The sequence below is a fragment of the Podarcis raffonei genome, chromosome 3 (genome assembly GCF_027172205.1).
Source record: "Podarcis raffonei isolate rPodRaf1 chromosome 3, rPodRaf1.pri, whole genome shotgun sequence".
NCBI lineage: Eukaryota > Metazoa > Chordata > Lepidosauria > Squamata > Lacertidae > Podarcis > Podarcis raffonei.
Window position 1 is genome coordinate 24,628,412 of NC_070604.1, and position 21,474 is coordinate 24,649,885.

A 21,474-nucleotide genomic window follows, 5' to 3' on the forward strand; every position below is an offset into this window, starting at 1 on the left:
AGGCAAATATGAGAGCAGATGATTTTGTTGCTTCTCTGTATCCAGAGCGATTTAATGCTTCAATCTTGTGCGGAGAGAGATAGCCTGATCAGGAGGGACAAAGGAAAGAACAATGAATTATGCAGAGATGGGATAGGCATCTTCATGAGTGCTGGTGGCTCATAGAACTCACAGAATCATAGAGTTGGAAGGGACCCTGAGGATCATCTAGTCCAACCCCCTGCAGTGCAGGAATATGCAGCTGTGCCTTAACGGGGATTGAACCTGCAACCTTGGGGTTATCAGCTGTACACTCAAAGCAACTGAGTTATCCAGGATGTACAGCACACTGATATCCCTCAGTAAACCATTCAGCAATTATTGGACTAGTGCAGACCAGATGTGTTACCATTATACTTCCCATCTTTGTATGCATTGAATTCAAAAGGTCTGTGTTTTCAGAATGGAACTTTGAAGAGTTAAAATAATGAAAGCCAAGTTCCCTGATGCTTGAAACGGTCATCTTTACTGCTATTGGTTCCCTCTTCAAGACACACTAGTTTTAAACAAATGCCAGCATATCCCATTTCATCTGTTTGTACATTGTCTTTTCATGCTAGCCTCCTTATCATCCTTCCTAAGTCCCTAAGCTTCCCTCAGCAGTGACCTTTTTGTTTCTTTGTTTCATATCTGTACCCTTATACAGCACCTAGCACGCTGCAGGCCTGCTCCAGTCGACAGAACTAGCACTTTTACAAGTGTCACATAATGTTCATTTTGCACCCGCACAGAATTGATTCTTTGATGTGGCAGTACCTAGTCTCTAGAACTCCTCCTTGTCCATTGATGTTAGGTAGGCACCTTCACTGTATTTTTCCCCCTGCACCTACTAAATACTATTTTTGTTTATGCAAGCCTACCAAAATACATACTTTAATTTTTCTTATGTAGATTTTAATAACTGGTTTTGGGTTGCTTTTTTTATTTATATTCTGATGCATTTTAATGTTTGATTTAATCAGTATTTGCAATGAATATTTTATATTTTATATAAACAGCTTACAGTGTAGAATAACAGATTATGAAGCATAGGTTATGGGTATGTATATATATACATATATACGGACAGAAAATTTACTTGTTAGTTTACATTGGGAAATGGGAACATGGTACAGTTTAAAAGCTGGCAGATATGCTCATGCACCAAAATAACAGGGAAAGTTCATGCCAGCTTATAGTTGGGGATGGGGAAAATGAAATTCTCTTCAACAGAATGCAGCACATCACATATGCTGGCAATAGGTTTATAGATAATGGCAGAATCCTTCATCTCAACATCTGCATCCATTCCAGTTTTCTGGAAAGATCATTGTGCTTAAAGAAAAGGGCTCCATCCCACTGAAACACTTGAGCTGAGAGATAAACTCTTTTCTCTGTTGAAAAAAAACCATGGGGAAAATATTTCTAATTCCAGGTAATATGAAAAACAGGACTGCAGAAACATTGCCTTGTACATTGCAATTATTGTTTTGTAATGAAGTTAGCATCATTTACCATCCCCCCCCCCTTACAGGTTGCCATGGGCTTTTTACATCTTGCTGAAATTATTTTTCTTTTCAAATTGAATTTCAGCTAGCTTTTCCTACATGACTTGTGTAATGAACAGGCAGTTGTTTTCATTTTTAGTATTTAAAGTTCAGCGTTTACTCCCCTTCACTGAACCGCTTGAGAGAGGGACAAGAGTATAGGTGAAAAACCTTTGGTCATCCAGATGTTGCTGGAGTACAGCTCTCATGGCTGAAGTTGATGGGAGTCAGAGACTGTTTGGAGAGACAAAAGTTGTCCATCCCTGAACTAGAGGCTATGGACTGAAAGCAGAAACTGATGCAAGAAACTACCTCCCAATACACACATTAAGAAAGGGGCATGCCCCTGCTTTTGTTCCCTTTTGGATAATCAGAATACAGGTTCTATACTTTGTGAAGCCTTGACATCTGAACTTGAAATTTCTTCAGGTAGGTCTTTTGCTGAACTCTGTGAGAAGCAGGACCTAAAGTACAGTATAGTGGTACCTCGGGTTACAGACGCTTCAGGTTACAGACTCCGCTAACCCAGAAATAGTATCTCAGGTTAAGAACTTTGCTTCAGGATGAGAACAGAAATCGTGCGGCAGCGCAGTGGCAGCGGGAGGCCCCATTAGCTAAAGTGGTGCTTCAGGTTAAGAACAGTTTCAGGTTAAGAATGGACCTCCAGAACGATTTAAGTTCTTAAACAGAGGTACCACTGTATTATTCTGAAACAGTATGTTTTTTTGTTTAGTCATTTAGTCGTGTCCAACTCTTCGTGACCCCATGGACCAGAGCACGCCAGGCACTCCTGTCTTCCACTGCCTCCCACAGTTTGGTCAAACTCACATTCGTACCTTCGAGAACACTGTCCAACCATCTCGTCCTCTGCCGTCCCCTTCTCCTTGTGCCCTCAATCTTTCCCAACATCAGGGTCTTTTCCAGGGAGTCTTCTCTTCTCATAAGGTGGCCAAAGTATTAGAGCCTCAGCTTCAGGATCTGTCCTTCCAGTGAGCACTCAGGGCTGATTTCCTTAAGAATGGATAGGCTTGATCTTCTTGCAGTCCATGGGACTCTCAAGAGTCTCCTCCAGCACCACAATTCAAAAGCATCAATTCTTTGGCAATCAGCCTTCTTTATGGTCCAGCTCTCACTTCCATACATCACTACTGGGAGACTTACTGAAATGGATGCTGCAGAATTTATTGCTCACCTACACATGCCATGGTCTTATCTTGTAGTGCGTTTTCATACCAATGCACTTAGCATTATGTGATGATGATATTTCCTGATATTTTCACTTGCAGGCTGAATTATTTTTTGCAGCTCTGTAGATCTCTACAAAACTTTTGTGATGATCCATTGAAAATTAGAAGATCTGTGTTAGAAGCACCTAGACTACAGAATTCATGATAAAATGCCAGCCCAAGCAAACCACTCATGGGAATGTTTTATAATACTTCTTTAAGACTATGAAGGCCATGAAACAGTTTACAAACTCAGAACCTTTACCTGAACAATTGGTAATGTTGAAGGAATGGTAGCAGGACTCAGACAAGCTACAACCCAAATGGGCAACTGAATCTACTATTTCAGTTTGTGAAAAAAAGTTTAAACCAGAATTTATATTACTAGTTTCACACAAGACTACTTTTGAATGGTTACATTTTAATATAGCCACCAAACATGGCTCTTCTGCAGTTTATCTACAAAACTGTGAAAACTGTGACTTTTCAAATTGTACTTCCCCAAATTTTATCATTCATATTGCAAAGATTTACTTTGACTTCTGTAATAATTAATGGGATAAAATGAATCCTTAACAAAGACATACATACAAATGTGTCAAGACTGGAATACAGAAGGAAGATCAGTGGGAGATCATAGCAGCCATTAATTCTTACAAGCTGGAAGAAAAGACTGTAGCAGGAGGTATTTGGCTCGGAGAGATTAAAACAACCGGGCCCTGAAAGGCAATGTTTTTACAAGATTGGAAGCTGTGAAACTGCAGAAGGCCAGCTAATATATCTAGTGAATAAGTCTCCCTGCTTGATTTTAGGGTATAACTTAATAATGTTTTCTGATAGCCAATACTAATATGTAATTCTGGGTCGTTCTACTCCTGCTTTGTAATTAGACAATGTGTGAACACCTTTGTTTATTGACCTCCAAAAAATGATGGAATCCTCTCTTAGTGCTAAGCACTCTTACCTAGTTGTCATACCTGAACCCTTTGTAAAGAAGAAGTTGTGGCCAACATTCTCTCAATAACACACAACTAGCTGGAAATAAACCTGATGGGTATTTTTTTTTTAAGGCGGATGTGGTCATCTCAAAAGTGTGTCATTCGAACAGGTTTTCTGAATGTAGTAAGTGTTCTACTTTTACCGACGCAGTTCAAGCATTATTTTTATACGAGAGAAAATGGAAAATCTTCTATAGCAACAATTCCAACCCCCTAAATATAACTAAATATATTGCCCCCCCATTCCCCCACTCTCCAGAAAAACACAGACTTTCTGCCTCTGGTTTGTTTTGTTTGGTATGGTACAAGCCACTCATGACCTGGGAAAATTCCAGCTAGGAGTATTTTGACCCTTGGTAAATGAAGTCTTCTTGTGTCACAATATTAAGTTTTTCAAATTACCTTCAGTCTCCTCCTGAAACAACAATATTTAGTCAACTAGTATGACCAGGATGTAGGCAATATTCGACTTCTAAGAAAGAAACAAGTGCAGAAATCACTGGAATTTAAATGCAAATGCATTAACTTGTAAAAGTACAAAAATATATAGCCAAGGCAATAAAAATAAGTGAAAATGAATTCTTCCTTTTACACTCTCTGCTTTAAATGTACTTAGTTAAACAAGCACAATGAAATGATTGAGAAACAATGTAAGTCATTTAAATGAAATCCAGACAGGGATCAGCACCATGGTTAGTTCCTGTTTTCTGACTTCTGTGTTTACTAGGAAAGCACAGCTAGTAGGAATCAGTGTGAGACTCTCTCCATATCTTCCTGGCAACAACACTTCATGGTGTGACCCACTGAAGGAAGCAACAAATCTCTTCTGAAACGTTTGGAGACATCTTCTCCTCTGCTGCCAAAGCAGCAAAAAAGCAGCCCTCATTTTCACAGAGGAATATCTTTTAAATGTTTGAGGGTTTTTTGCCCATCCTTAGCTTAAAAGATCTCAGTAGGTTGCTAAATTCTAGAGTTCATGGAAATCTCTACTAAATAGAATGTTGGGAGTCCCCTAAACTATTTTGGCTTAGAGCCAATTCCAGTCTTTCTTTCCATGGGTTCAAATGTCTAATTTCACAAGCAAATTTTGACCACAGCCCACCAGAAAGAGTATCTTGGACTCTCTCTCCACTTTCCGACTGAGGTTACAATTACTATGCAAAGACTGGACTGTGGATTTGATTGTGGGCACAGTTTGGGACCAGGAATACACATCTCATTTGTCTTATTTCATAACCCATCCTGGAAATGGGGGTATTTATATTTCTGATATGGAGAGTTTTGATTGTAGAGAAAGCCTGCACACCATGATTGTAAGTTTAGGTTTCCACACAGGTAGTTGATTATCCAGTGCTTTGGTGTGCGCTGGTTACTTTCCATTCATCACATTCCTTTGCCTCCTGTGAAGGGTGTTATATAACACCCACAAAATTTATGGAATTTAGAGCATCCCTTGATCAAATACATGGCGCTATTAACTGTACATCACAAGGTGTTTTCATTCTTTTCCCCCCAGGGGTGCAAGTCATTATGTACACTTAAAAAGGTAAAGGTACCCCTGCCCGTACGGGCCAGTCTTGACAGACTCTAGGGTTGTACGCCCATCTCACTCAAGAGGCCGGGGGCCAGCGCTGTCCGGAGACACTTCCGGGTCACGTGGCCAGCGTGACATCGCTGCTCTGGCGAACCAGAGCCGCACACGGAAACGCCGTTTACCTTCCTGCCAGTAAGCAGTCCCTATTTATCTACTTGCACCCGGGGGTGCTTTCGAACTGCTAGGTTGGCAGGTGCTGGGACCGAGCAACGGGAGCGCACCCCGCCGCGGGGATTCGAACCGCCAACCTTTCGATCGGCAAGCCCTAGGCGCTGAGGCTTTTACCCACAGCGCCACCCGCGTCCCCCTATGTACACTTACTCCACCTGTTTTTACTCCATAGCTATTCACTACTTTGTCAGCTCTGCCACTGCCCCTAGCAAAACGTCAATTTGACTTATGCAGTATGTCATTTTCCTCCTTCTTGATGTTCCCCTCGCCAGTTGTCTTTCATTTGGCCCATGCTTCCTTCCAATATCATGTTGGCAACATTTACATAAACAGCAGGAGTAGCAGGTAGTAATATCAGATCATCACCAAAAGTCCCTTTTTGTTGGTGTTGTTCCTAGATAAGCAGTTGTGGGCCGTATTTAAAACATACAGGTTTATAATAGACACTGTTTTATCCTATGTTTGGAAGATCAACGGTCATACCAGCGCTCTATTTTGGTGTGCAGCCAGCTGCTCACATTTTGAAGGACATAAGCAGCAATGTTTCATCTTCTCTGTCATTGCAGAGAGGAACCCCCAGCTGCTCTGGAGGGTCCCCCAACCCTCTTGCAGGAGGAACCTGCGCAGAAATAAAAATCCTCTAAGGCATTCGTCTATGCCACTTACAATGAACCCCTTTGAACCGGTGGAATTCTTGTTGTTCTTGGCTCGATCTGCTTTTTGTTGCACGTGAGCCTTTACTAATATTGCATCAACTGAAAAGTTTGTGCTGCTTATCTAATCTTGGGACAAGCATGGCTTGCCTTGGTTTGGATTTATATGCTTTTCTTTGCAATTAGTAGACATGGTGAGTGTTGCATGCATAGCTAAGTCTTATGGTGTTTGTTATGGGTTTCTCAAGCCAAGAACTAACACTGTGATTTGGACCACAGAATAAACAAGAAACAGTATCACTGTAAAGGGGAATGTTCTATATTACTCTGACTTATAGAGAACAGTACCCTGCAGGAGAATGGTGATAATTGATAGGATAATTGAGTTCTTCATAAGTGTATATATATGGTGCCACATTTTCTATAGACAGCCATCAAATAGATGTGGTGTTTCTGGTTCAATAGAGTATGCATGGAACAGTTAGGATTCTCTTCTGCCCACACTCTGGGCTCCCTTTTAAAATGCCCATACTCCACAGATAAGCTGTTCGGTAGGAAGGAGAGAGGGACTAAATCTGCCCTAATATTGAATTTGTGGAGTTACAGACTTAAAAAATAAATAAATAAAAAGCTAAATGCATGCTGAATAATGCTGGGGAACTTGTTGTCCAGGACTCATTTGAATTCATTATTTTCTTTCTAAAGCTCCCTGGAAAAGGAAAAGGAAAGAGAAATCTTGTTTGCAGGTGAAGAAATTTTTTAAGAAACTGTACTACACAGTATCCACTACAGATGTGCTGGGAAGGCCTATAGTCCTTAAAAGCATTAGGCTTGTAGAGAAGGGGGGTGGATTTTTGCCATCCATGGTTGTTGGCAAACTGGCGTTTCTACTATGGGTTTTATACCACAAAGGAGGAAACCCAGGGACCCAAAAGATGGAGGCTGGGGGCACAGGAGATGAACCTGCAGAACATCAGCAGCACTGAGATAATTGGCTGATGGAGGAGACACTTGTGGTATTCAACTGAGTTTTACTCAGAGTAGACCCACTGAAGTTAATGGACTTAGTCATGTGCTTTAATTTCCATGGTTCTACTCTTCAGTAAAATTTAGTTGAATACCACCCTTCCTCTATTGTGAATTAGCAGATTGCTTTCAGGACTTTACAACCAGCTGGCTATGGTGCGACTGGCGTTGGGGAAATCCCATAATATTTCCTATGCTACTTTGTCTATAATGTCACTGCCACTGGGTGTAAACATTTCTTAACCCTGAGGATGCTTAGCTTTGGACTTCTCAGGGACTACAAACATTATCGCATTATGAAGATCAATCAAACTCTGCAGAGCCGAGATCTTCACGTAGACTCTCACCAAGTGCATGAAGACCACCGCTTGACCATATCTTTGCTAGTCAATTGACCAATGGGGCTGGGAAGAACTTTATCCTGAGTGCCAATGTGCATTTCCACCCCCATCTTTGGAACTTTACTTGAAGGGAAAGGATGCAACCAGGTATTTTATCTGGTCTCGCAAGCTTTATGTCTGCATACATTTCCATTGCTTTCTTTGCAATTTAACATCTGTGGCAATTTCAAGACTTTACTTAAAGAAGTAAAATGTTGGTGCAAGACAAACAGAGGGTGGAGAGAAAAGGAAAGAATTGCTTGTGAGTTTTTGCTGTTGTTGTTGTCTCTTTGAAAATCTAGATTTCCAAGTATCTCAGAGAAGAATTTGTCAAGAGCCGCTCACGAGTTTTACAAGGGCATGTTAAGTAACGATGGGAGGAAGAATGAGGCACACAAAAGATCAAGATCAGAAAGATCAAGCAGGATGTTGACAGGATAAACATATTACTACTGTCATACCCTATTCCTGCAAAATATCAATGTGGAAGTAGATGCCCCCAGCTATGTAGGAGTATTAAATAAGCTAAAGAAGCATCTCTGTTGTCATTTTGGGTGTTCTGACTTTGCTCCAGTAGTTTATTTCCCAACACTCAGTAGGTGGGAGTTAGGTTCGAAGTCAACACCATTCATCTTTCTCAGCTTTGTACGGGAGAATACTTCTGTGTCGTGAAGCATGCAGCCTTTCTAGTCACAGTTTGCAACGTTATCAGGATAATAATTTAATTTCCTTAAAGAGCAGTCCCTTGGACCCATCTCTTTCAATCTGACTCCCCCAACAAAAATTGTGTCTGACAGATAGAGAGCTGAGATATCGGCTACAATATCCTCACCCTAGCTACTTGCTCAAAACATTTCCTTTTCAGACCCCTCACATTCCCCAGAAGAAACATTATATGGTAACTCTAACTGGCACATCAGAAGGATCACATGAGAGAGCATTTACGCAGTTACGGTTTTTTTCATTATTTAAAAGAAGAAAGTATTCTCAAAGGATCTTGCAGTAGCACAAGGGGCTTGGGTCAAAGGCAGATGAAAAGCAGCAAAGGGTGCAATGGTTTTGCACTCCATTTTTAAGTGCTGTGAAGCCCACTTCTGCTCCTCTGTGTTTATTCAGATGTATGTCCCATTGACTTCAATAAGCCTAACTCCAAAGTGTGTGTACATAAGACTGCCGTATTGATATGCATATGCTAGGGCTGGCATCTGCTTCAGTGGCTGAGATGAGGAAAATGGGGGGAGGGGTGTCGCTCAGTGATGCAGCCTCTGCTTTCCACGGAGAAGGTCCCAGGTTCAGTGAGTGTAGACAATAGTGAGATCGGGGAACTAATGCTCTGATTCAGCAGAAAGCAGCTTTCTGTGTACCTATGGCTCCAGAATGCACCCTTGAGGGTATACCACAATGAATTTTGGAACAATTCTACCAGCTTGAATACCTGTTCAATTTTGGGGGGTGGGGATGAGAAGACAAGGTAGAATAAAACACAATACTGTGTCTCCCTTGAGCATTGAGACATTGTAATCATAGACCACAAGCTGGGTATGTTTAGCCTGGAAAAGAGAAGACTGAGAGTAAGAGCTGTTCGACAGTGAAACAGACTCCGTTGGGAAATTGTGGACTCTCCTCCCTTGGAGGCTTTCAAGCAGAAGTTGGACAGCCATCAGTCATGAATACTTTAGTTGAGATTCCTGCATTGCAAGGGGTTGACCTAGATGACCCTCAGCGTCCCTTCCAGAGCCAAGAGCCCTGCTCAGTGCTAAGAACCATGTGGAAGACCTAGGTCATCAGCTGGTCCATACCCTACAGGCCCTAGGCCACACCAGGAAAGACTGCTGCAATTTCCCAGTAACTCCAGTGGGGAGGGTGTCAACTGCCTTAAGTAGTGGAGGTGGCAAAGTTGGCCATCAGAGCTGTGTCAGCCATGGGGGACCACAGCCCTTGTTCCCCTTCCCACCTGCAACACAGGTGAAGCTCCTAAGCACTGTCCAAATGTGGTCTCCTCAGGAGTTCATGGCTGCAGTGCTCCTTCTTGTGTAGACTCCACCTCTGCCCCACCCTGCCAGGTGGATACCTGCCTCCTTGCAGGAGGAGGGGATGCCAGCAGCAGTCCAGACCCCCTTTCCCTTGCTCTTGTCCACATATAGGAGTGTGTGAGAGAGAGAGCTGGAGAAGAGAGAGACACAGACAGACAGACAGACCAGGGGCTACCTGCAATTTGTTTTCATCTCACTGTTTCCCCAGAGCTTGCTTGTCCATGGGACGGTGGGAAAGAGACACTGAGCAGAATTCAACCTCATGCTATTATGGTCTTTCTGCCCATGCAAACATTTCTGCTTGCCAGATGGAATGATTTCCCATCTCTCCCCACCTCCATGTTCTCTGCACTGTTCTGAGGGTTCTCCCAACCCTCTAGAGCTACTTTTTTTGAGGGGGGCACAGGGTAAGAAGAAGGGAGCACATTTTGCAGTAGCCGCACTTATTGCGCTGCGTCCTGCTAGTGCAATCCCTCCCACAGTACAGAATCATCAGTTAGTTACAGCAAGTGTTTCCCCTTCCCTTGGTTATTTTTATTATTGTTATTTATTCAATTTATATACTGCCCTTTATCAAAAGATCTCATGGCAGCATACAACATTAGAAACACATTACAAAAGATCAGTGATAAAAACATAGTAAAAAGCCTACTGACAGACAGCCTAATAGCAAAATAATCATAATAAAAACAGTCCTCTCCTCCACACTTTCACAGGCCATAGATTATGGGTGGGGTGCTTTGCCCTTGTCCACCAGCTATGGGGCTAAATAGGGACTTATCTACAGAAAGGATTGAGCATATCACCTGTACGGGAGATGCTTTCCCCCCACTGCAGGGGTAGAGGCAAAGGTTGTTTGTGCAATATAATTCTGACAAGATACATCTTGGCTGGCAAAACAGCTGAACTGGCAGAGTATTCTGCCAGCATATCCGGGCAGTTCTGCTGGTATATTTTTTCATGCCAGCTGCGTATCTCAACTTCCACTAGCGTAGTGGAGTTCGTGCACACATCTTTTAACATGTAGATATTTTGCTTGGGGCTCATCAGCTTTACCATGGTAGGCAGGTGCTCTCATTATTCAAATAGACTCAGCAGAGATTTTTCAAAGATTAAGTGTTTGGCAAAAGATTAAACAAACCTTCTTTCCATATGCAAATACAGTTGAAATATGAATAGCAGACAGGGATTTTATACAGATAGATGATTGATTGATAGATAGATAGATAGATAGATAGATAGATGATAGATGATAGATGATAGATGATAGATAGATAGATAGATAGATAGATATATGATATATGAATTTTGGGCATAGAAATGCAATAAGATTGTCCTTGCAGTTGATATTAAAAAGTATTTGGATGAAATTCTTGGGAAACTATACATGTCTCTTTGATGATTTAACCCTAGTGAGCTATCATTCTGTTTTAGTTCGCAAACATCTTTGTTCATAGATGGCTATAGACAAAGTGCAGAAGAGTTCTGTTGAAGAAATTGCTTTCGTATCACCTTTACCAAAGAAGATATATGGGGAAAAATAATAATCAGAAGGTGAGTGTTGCTGAATATTTAGATATTTAAAGCATTTTCCCCTGGATTATAAGGTTCCCACGACAGGTTATAATTCATAATATTCAAACAATCGTTTGATGAAGTGTCACAAAAATTAAGAATCAACATACCAATAAGAACAGGTGCTGCAGAATTAATCAAATGCCCCAGCATACTTGAAAAAAGGAAAAGTGTTTTAACCTGTTAGCTAACATACCATTACCACTCCTAGTTAGTTAAAGGGAAACAAAAATGGAGCATCAGTCATACCTTCCATGCACTCCAAAGTGCCAATGCTAAATGACAAAGTCCTTTGGTGTCACCCTTTGGATGGTGATACTTTGATGGTGACCCACCCACAGCAAGGCAATTGAACCATAGTTAAGACCATTAGAAATGCTTAATAACAGAGCATTAATATTTCGTGTGTGTTGTTGTTGTTGCTTTGAACAGGAGTTGGTAAAAATGTGATGATGTGTTTTGCTAAAGGCATTTCTAGTACACAATGCCAACTTTACTGTGCACCTTGTGATAAAATGCCTTTTTACTCCACAGTTTTATCTTGGGGGGTTGTTGTTGCCTTCCTTATTGTGTTGGCATGTTTTTGCTTTGCACTTTGTCCATACTTGGAAGCTTGCCTAAGAGTTGGGTCAATTTGGAACAGAGGCAGAACTCTGTAGATGTGAAGTTCATTGTGATATTTCAGTGGCTGGCTGGGAGGGCCACAAGGATCCACGCAGGCAGTTGTCGTTGGCATCTCTCAAGAGACAAGGGAGTGCATCTCCAAAGGTGAAGTCAAACTGCAGGAGAATCACAGCACTGGCTGTGGCTGCAAAGACCAGTAACTCATAACTGCTGCCACCCACACTGTCCTTGCTACATTAGCAGCACCAAAGTGACCTTCCTGGGGCGCAAGTCTGGGAAGTGTGTATGGAGGTCCTGGGCTACCCAGATGACAATACTCTCAGCCTCGCTACTGTGGCTCAAAAGAAAGCAGAGCAATACATCTGACACCAGCTTGGCTGCAGCAGTTGTTGGAAGGAGGCGAACAGGATGCCACCGAACCGTCTTAAGGACTCCACTCTGGATTTGTGTAGGGTTTACTCCTTAGCCTTTTCTTCTCCCAAAGATGTCCCGCAAGGCACCGGGTACAGACTTTTCCTTGGGGTTTACTCTTGAAGCCCTTTCTCACAAATAAGTGAGCAGAGATAATCTCAGAGGTATGCAGACTGCTGGATAAGAATTTCCCAGAAGACCACCTCCAATAGATGTTGCTGGATGCTCGTGTTCCTGGCCTTTACTGTGTTGGGTCTGCTAAGAGATACAAGGGGAAGCAATCCTTTTTGTTAGAGAGAGGCACAGTCATATACATAGACAAAGGCATCAAAGAGGCTGAATGCTGTGAACATGACTCCAGTGTTAAAAGGTCTTCGTTGGCTCCTGGTTTGCTTCTGAACTCTGTTCATAGTGCTGACATTGACCTTTTTAAAGCCCTACATGGCCTCAGGCTGGGATATCTATACAACTGTGTCAACCTGCCTGTCAGCTCAGATGTTTATCAGAGGGCCTTTTCTGTTCATCATTGTCTTCTGAAGACAGGCAGGTGATTATCAGAGAGAGGTTTTTCCCCCAATTCAATGTCAAAACATGGAATGTTCCACCAGGTCCCTTCATTACTATATATTATGCACCTTACAAAATCCATCCTGCTTTGGTGAGCCTTTAGTTGCTCATCTGGCTAGCTTTGCTTGAAATATATTCAGGAAATACCACAGCTCCCTGGCAGACAACATGGTTTTCATTCCAGGCAGGGCTGGAAAAGATCTTTGTCTGAAACCATGGCGAGTGTCTGCCAGGCAGAAGTGAACAACGTTGTACAGTGGGTTGCATTTCAGCCATCCAGAAGTCAGAGGTCTCTACACACACATCTCCCCATCTCTTTTAGCATCTTCATCTGCAATCATAAGCCCACTTACTAAGAGCCAGCCTCATCAAATTCATTAGGACTTCTGAATAGTCATGGGATTGGTTAGAATTGCATTGTTAGCGCATGCTAGCACCATCCTATGCATGTTTACCTGACGGAAAGTTCCACTGTCTTCTGTGACCATGAAAGATCATCTGAACCAGAAAGAACCATGGAAAATGGCTGGAGCTCAGTGAAAGAGCATCAGCTTTTTATCCAGAAGATCCCAGGTTAAATCCTTGGCACTTCTAGGTAGGACTGGGAATGTCACCTGTCTGAAATTCTGGAAATTCATAGCCATTAAGTGACTACAAAATTGTCAATGGTTTGACTATGTATAGGGCAGCTTCCTGTGTTCTTAATTTTGTTTATGATTACAGCCTGTGTTACATCAGTTTGCTTTCAGAGTGTCAGGCTTGTTTGCTTTGTTTTCACCCTGTTCTCAGTTGTTAAAAGAGAGAGCGAAAGAGAGTTATAAATCAAAGGGCACACTCAGAACCAACTAAAGAAAGGAACTTATTGATGACTGTAAATCACATCTGCATGAGTCAATGGAAGGCTAAGGAAATAAATCTAAAGGAGTCCAAATTGGTATGGCATCCATATTGATTGCGTTGGAAATAAATGCACATTAAATTGTGACTTAGGAATTTAACAACAACAACAAAAATTATCAAGCAACTCAGGTTTTGGCCCACATTCAACAATGACCTGAAAATTGCTAGTAAGATAAAGAACAGCTGTGCCTTCATAAAATAAATTCCAAACAAGGGGAAACAGCCTGTCAATCAGGTTAGTGCGAAAATTAGCATCTTCCTTCCTTCCTTCCTTCCTTTCTTTTTTGCTGTTCTCCCTGTTGTCTCTTCTAATGCATGTTCAGTACTTGTAGTGCATGTTTTGTACCAAAGGCAGCACTGATGCGATTCTGTTCATAGTACAGAATGCAGTTAGGAACAGGTTACTGTTGTTCTATCCTGAGATCCCAGTGTATAAAGAAAATTTGCTTGCAGTGCAAATTGCTGCATTAGCCTTCTTTCCTTTATTACTGTTGAAAGAGCCTCAGATCTTACTTATTTTATTTCAGAAATGCATACACCACTTCGTGCAGTAGCCTCAAAGCAGTGTGAAGGCTAGAAAGTTAGAATAAACTGAAACTAAAACTGTGAAATCAGAAAACTTACTCAAAATTCCTGCTGAAATAAAGGAATAATCATTTTTTTAAAAAAAATCTTTAGCAGTGCTATAGAAGTTCAACAGGGAGAGTACATGTCAGAACTCAGCTGGGAAGGATTTCCAGAGAAATGGGTCTACGATCCCACTGTCTGGGCCATGGGGGAACTTCCAATGCAGGCCAACTTAACATCTTTCTGCAGAGATGGGACTGAGTTGCCTATGTTGGCCATTTCTGCTGGTCTTTGACCTGAGACAAATGTTGCACTTATTGATCTGATAGCGCTTGAAACAGACTGGACTTCCGGGTTAGCGCCAGCGCTGAATGGCGGATTTCTCCCGGAGCTCCGGGAGAGATCTGCTTCGCGGGTTCGGGTCTTGTTGCTCACGGCGGAGCAAAGACCCTTAAAAGTCACAGGCGCGTAGCCTGTGAACCGGAGACTCGGCGGGCACCTTTGCCCCCCCCCGACGTTGTGAAATAGCCTTTTTAAAGGCTATAGATCAGCGGAGGGGTGCGTGGAGCGGTGCTGAGAGTCGCTTTCACCCAGCCTGCGAAGCGAAGCCGCGTCGCCATCAGCGGAGAGCGCTGACTTCTTCCGAAGATTTTGGATTAAAAAAGAGCAACTTTCCGTGAGTAGGATTGAGTTTGCATTACAAATTGGACGTTAAAATTAATGAATTTGGGCACCGAGACGGATAAGTACTAAAAAGGAAGTCTGCTTACCGTCCTGCAGCAAGATTAAAGCGAAAGACAGTGAAGCTGTAACTTTTGACAGGAGCTTTTATGAGCTAAGAAACCCAACACCAAGCAAAGAACTCCCCCCCAAAAGGCAGGGAAGGGGGGGAAGAAGACTTTAAAGGGATTTCCTGCCTAATTTAAAGGAGATTGTACTGATCACCGCTGCTTTTCTACCTGGGGGTCGGACTGCCGGAGGAAAGACACCGGCCAAGGACGGTTGTTACAAATAAGGTCAGAAAGTAACTGACATATAGACTTTGGTTACTCTCAACTTGAAACATCGTATTTGGTTACATAGTAAGCCATTTGCAGGACATTTTTAATTTGGATCTTTTACAAAGTAAGGGACTTGGAGGGCTTTTGCTTTTTGGAAGTGTGAGAACAATTCAAAGTTCAGAAACTGATTTTGCGCCCTCTAGAGGATTTGGTCAGTTTCAGCAACTAAGTGGAATTTAAAACCTGAGAACTCTTTATTGTTGACAGCTTAAGAGTGTGGGAATGACCTTGAACGAAAGACTTTGTTATGGCAGATGGTAAACAGAAAGAAGATCCACAAGAAACAACTTTGAGATCTGGTAGACAATACAAAGTGGACTCTTCTATGCAAAGAAGGGCCTCTGTATCAGGGGCCCCGGGAACTGCAGCTGCCACAAAGGCAAGAGTGAAAACAATGTCTTCAGAAGATGCGTTTACAAAGGCCTTGGGAAAAATAAGTGATTCTTTAGAGGAATTAAAGAAGCAAGGTGCTGAAACAAATAAGAAAATTGAAGAAATCTCTGGGAAAATTGATTTGAATACAAAAAGTATAACTGACCTTGGAAATAAAGTGAACTCTAATGCAGAAGCAATTGGGAAACTATTGGAAGATTCATCTACAACGCGAAAGATAGCTGAAGAAGCTAAGGAAATTGCTACTGTTGTTGAAGGGAAACTTCCACCGGTGTACAGGAAATTGGATGAGTATGAACTGACACTTTCTATGCAGGATATGCTACGCAAGGAGAAAAACTTAAGGATTAGACTTGTGCCGGAAAAAGAAGGAGACAACCTGGTGGATTATCTGACAAAAGAGTTTTCTGATTTTTGGAAGCAAGATTTGAAAGAAGAAGAGTTCAAAATAGAGAGTGCATTCAGGTTGGGAACAAGGCAGAAGAAGAATAGACCCAGAGATTGCTTGATAACTCTAAGATCCAAAGAAGAGAGGGATAAAATATTGAACCTGCATTACCAAACAACCCTTCGGATTGAGGATTTTTATATTGAGATTTTTAAAGACATCCCTAAAAGTATCTTGGATGCAAGAGGTCCTTACAAGGATTTGGTGACACTACTGAAGAGGAACTACATACTATTCAGGTGGGAGTTTCCCCAAGGCTTGTCTTTTAAATACAAAGGAAAGAAAAGAAGAATAAAAACAGTGAGTGATAAAGACAAGTTCTTGGGAGAACACGAAGAAGACCTACAGAAAGAGACCCATCCAGGAGAAGGACATCCTTCAAGATTAGACAAAGACACAGAACCACCGACAAAGGACGAACAACAATTGGGAGCTGTAGGAGGAATTAAATAACCCCATCATGGCTTTGCAACTTCTAACTTGGAACTGTAATGGTCTAAACAACCCCCGAAAAAGAAAAAATATATTTCATGTTTTAAAGAAAGATCATTTGGACTTGATTTGTTTACAAGAGACCCATGTGACAAGAGCGCATAGAAAATTGCTAATAAATAAGAGACTGGGACAAGAATTTATATCTTCAGATAAAGTAAAAAAGAGAGGAGTGGTGATCTACGTAAAGGAAAATCTGCAGCCGAAACAAATCTTTAAAGATGACCAAGGAAGATATTTGGCAATTGAAATTCAATTTCAAGGAGAAAAATTTCTGATAGTGGGGATATATGCACCAAATGAAGGGAAAACAGAATTTTTTAAGAAGTTGCATGAGACTTTAATGGACTATATGGATTATAAACTGATTATGATGGGAGACATGAATGGAGTAGTTTCAACAAATATGGATAAAGCACAAAGACAGGTGGTCACAAAAGATGGAAGACTACCAAAAACCTTTTTTGAAATGACTGACAATATGGATTTGATTGACATTTGGAGAACAAAACACCCATTAGAGAGAGAGGGAACCTTCTTTTCTGAAGCCAAAATGACATGGACTAGGATCGACCAAATTTGGGTGACTAGCAGTATGGCGTCGAACATAAAGAAAGTGGAAATCTGCCCAAAAACTCTCTCCGACCACAATGCAGTAAAGATGGTGATGAAGCAAACAACAACTGGCTCCTTCAGATGGAGAATGAATGACACCTTATTTAGAGACGAGGAGATCTGTAAAAAGGCCCAAAAAACTTTGAAAGATTATTTTGAAATTAATCTAAGGACTAAAGTAGAAAAAAGAATTGTATGGGACGCAAGTAAAGCCGTGATGAGAGGGTTCTTGATACAACAAAATACATTAAAGAGAAGAAAGCAAAATGAGAGGAAAGAGAAAATCTTGGAAAAGATAAAAGAAGGGGAAAGGAAATTAAGATTGAAGCCAAAATCGCAAGAGATTCTAAGAGAAATTAAATTGTACCAAATACAATATACGGAACTGATGAACCAAGAGATAGAATGGAAAATTAAACAAATGAGACAGAAGTCTTTTGAATCTGCAGATAAATGTGGCAAGTTATTGGCTTGGCAAATAAAGAAGAGACAAAAACTCAACACGGTAACAAACTTAGAAGTGGAAGGTAAGAACATATGTAACCCAGTGGAAATTAGGAATTGTTTTCAGAACTACTTTAGACAATTGTATACACAAGGGCCGCAGAATGAAACAGATATACAACAATTCCTCGAGAAAAATGGGCTGAAAAAGATTTCGCAGGAAAGTAAGACAATTTTGAATCAGGAGATATCAATACAGGAAATAGAAGATGCCATTCAAAACATGACGTTGGGCAAATCGCCTGGACCTGATGGACTGACTTCCAAATACTACAAGGTTTTAAAGGAAGAGTTGATACAACCTTTGAAGGAAGTCTGTAACGAGATCATGAAGGGGAAAAGGGCACCCGACACGTGGAGAGAGGCCTATATTACACTTATACCAAAGACAGAGACTGAAAAGACCCAACTTAAGAACTACCGACCCATCTCCTTACTAAATGTGGATTACAAAATCTTTGCTGATGTTCTAGCAAAGAGACTGAAAAGAGTTTTGATGGAGGAGATTCATGGGGACCAAGCGGGCTTTCTCCCGAAAAGGCATTTGTCGGACAATGTAAGGAATATAATTGACATTTTGGAGAAGTTGGAAGTGAATATAAACACTAAGGCTGTTTTGATATTTGTGGATGCCGAGAAAGCCTTCGACAACATTTCTTGGAGCTTTATGTTGAAGAACCTCCGGGGGATGGGGGTAGGTCAAGGGTTTGAAAATGGTATAGGTGCAATATATTCTGAACAGAAAGCAAAATTAATTGTAAATAATGTGGTTACAGAAGAGTTCAAGATTGAAAAAGGGACACGTCAGGGGTGCCCTATCTCCCCACTACTTTTTATATCGGTCCTGGAGGTTTTGCTTAATATGATCAGGAGGGACCAGTTGGTTAAAGGGATTCAGGTCGGAGTCAAACAATACAAATTGAGAGCATTTGCAGATGACCTGGTACTTACATTACAGGAGCCAGAAGCTAGCACGAAAAGAGTTTTGGAAATAATCCAAGAGTTTGGTCAATTGGCAGGATTTAAATTGAATAAGTTAAAAACTAAGGTATTGGAGAAAAATTTAACACAGATAGAAAAAGAAAGGTTTCAGAATGAGACGGGGTTGACTGTGGTTAAAAAAGTGAAATATCTGGGTGTGAATATGACAGCTAAGAATGTGAATTTATTTAAAGACAATTATGAAAAAACTTGGACAGAAGTGAAAAAAGATCTAGAGATTTGGTCAAACCTGAAGCTTTCCTTGTTAGGTCGAATTGCAGTTATAAAAATGAATGTATTGCCAAGAATGTTGTTTTTGTTTCAAGCACTACAAATAATGGACAAAATGGACTGTTTCAAGAAGTGGCAGAAAGATATATCTAAATTTGTCTGGCAGGGCAAGAAGCCCAGAATAAAATTTAAGATATTAACGGATTCAAAGGAAAGAGGGGGGTTTGCCCTGCCAGACTTTAAATTGTACTATGAAGCAGCAGCTTTCTGCTGGCTAAAAGAATGGCTGCTTCTTGAAAACACAGACATTCTGGATTTGGAGGGATTTAACAATATTTTTGGGTGGCATGCATATTTGTGGTATGACAAGGTTAAAGCGCATAAAAGTTTCAAAAACCATATTGTCAGAAAAGCACTATTGAATGTCTGGGTTAGATATAAGGACTTGCTGGAAAATAAGACTCCAAGATGGCTATCACCAATGGAAGCTAAGGCAGTTAAAAAGCTAAATATGGAGTCGAAATGGCCAAGATATTGGGAAATTTTGGAAAAGGAAGGGGACAAACTGAGATTGCAGAGTTTTGAAAAATTAAAAGGGAAGGTGAGAGATTGGTTACATTATCATCAAATAAATGAAGTGTTTAAACTAGACAGAAAAATAGGCTTCCAGGTGGAAAAATCAAAATTAGAGACTGAACTGTTAGAATCCAGTACTAAGAATTTGTCAAAAATGTATAATCTGCTGCTGAAATGGAACACACAAGATGAAATGGTTAAATCAACTATGATTAAATGGGCTCAGGACATTGGTCATAACATTATGTTTGCTGACTGGGAAAAGTTGTGGACCACCGGGTTGAAGTTTACGGCGTGTAACGCCTTAAGAGAAAATATAATGAAAATGATTTATAGGTGGTACATAACCCCAGTCAAGCTTGCAAAAATCTACCATTTGCCTGATAATAAATGTTGGAAATGTAAAGAAAAGGAAGGTACATTTTTTCACCTCTGGTGGACGTGCCCGAAGATTAAGGCATTCTGGGAAATGATCTATAATGAACTGAAAAAGGTATTTAAATATACTTTCACCAAGAAACCAGAGGCCTTTCTCTTGGGTATTGTCGGCCAGGGGGTGCTAAAGAAAGATACAACCTTTTTTATGTATGCCACAACAGCAGCTAGAATACTCATTGCAAAGTACTGGAAGACACAGGATCTACCCACACTGGAAGAATGGCAGATGAAGGTGATGGACTATATGAGCTTGGCAGAGATGACGAGCAGAATCCGAGACCAGGGAAGAGAAGCGGCGGAAGAAGAATGGAAAAAGTTCAAGGACTATTTAAAGAAACACTATAAAATTAATGACAGTTAGAATGATGTTGGACTAAAATAAATGGTTACTATTAGTAATGGTCATGACAAAGAGAATAAGGGTGATTAGTATAAATTTATAACAAAATAAGGCAAGATTTCGCTGAATAACTGTAAGAATTTGGAATACAGAAACGGCAAGTAAGAGGAGGTCGTGGAAGTAAGGTTCAGAAATTGGGTTATGAAATGGTACTTGTTTTATGTTTTATTATTGTTTGATGTTTGTTTATGTATGTTTTGTTTCTGTTATATAAAAAACTGTTCAATAAAAATATTATAAAAAAAAAAAAAAAGATAGCGCTTGAAACAATTAACGAACAGGTGATAAAATTGGCTTGGTTCCCACTGGAAGCCCTGTGCAATGCTTATGCAATGGTGCTTTCCTCCCTCTCCTCCCACAGCACACTCCCAAAATTGGTGCGGGAGAAAAGTTGAAGAACCCTTGGAACAGGATGTGGGGGAGTAACGGGTGTGTCATTTCCCCTGGCAAGCCAAAATGCCTTAACATTTCGTCTTAGCGTGATGTCGAATTGTTCCCCGTCAGGAACCAAGTTCCTGTTTTCTCCCCTCTCTGCACCCATACACACCTGTCAGAGCTGCCCGAGGTCCCAGCTCACAAAGGACCAACGCCGCTTCGTTGTTAAGTACGAAAGTCTTTATTGAAGTTCAGTTTCACTTTCACAGCCGCAGCGTGCAGCCCTACGTCTCAAACTCTAGACCGCTGAAGCTCCGTCTGAATCTCCTCCCCCCAGACACCAGTTTAAGACTCTAGCCTTGCTCCACCTCTTCCTTTGCTCTCTCCTCCTCTGGGTCTGCCTGTCTGTCGGGGTCTCGCCCTTCCTAGACTCTTCTGACGCTGAGTCCCCTGAGTCTTCCCCCTCCCTCCTGCGGGCTTTAGGACCTGGTTCCCAATCCGGGTTTCCTGCTGTCCCGCGCGCCTGTACATTTGAACTTGGCGCGCGCGCCCAGCCGGCAACTTTCCTTCTGACCGTTGCACTGCTGCTGTCACTGCTTCCCCCTTCGGGGAGGCTAGCTGGAACTGACCTCCCCTCCGTTCCCCCACTTTCCGATGGGGGCGTGGTCAG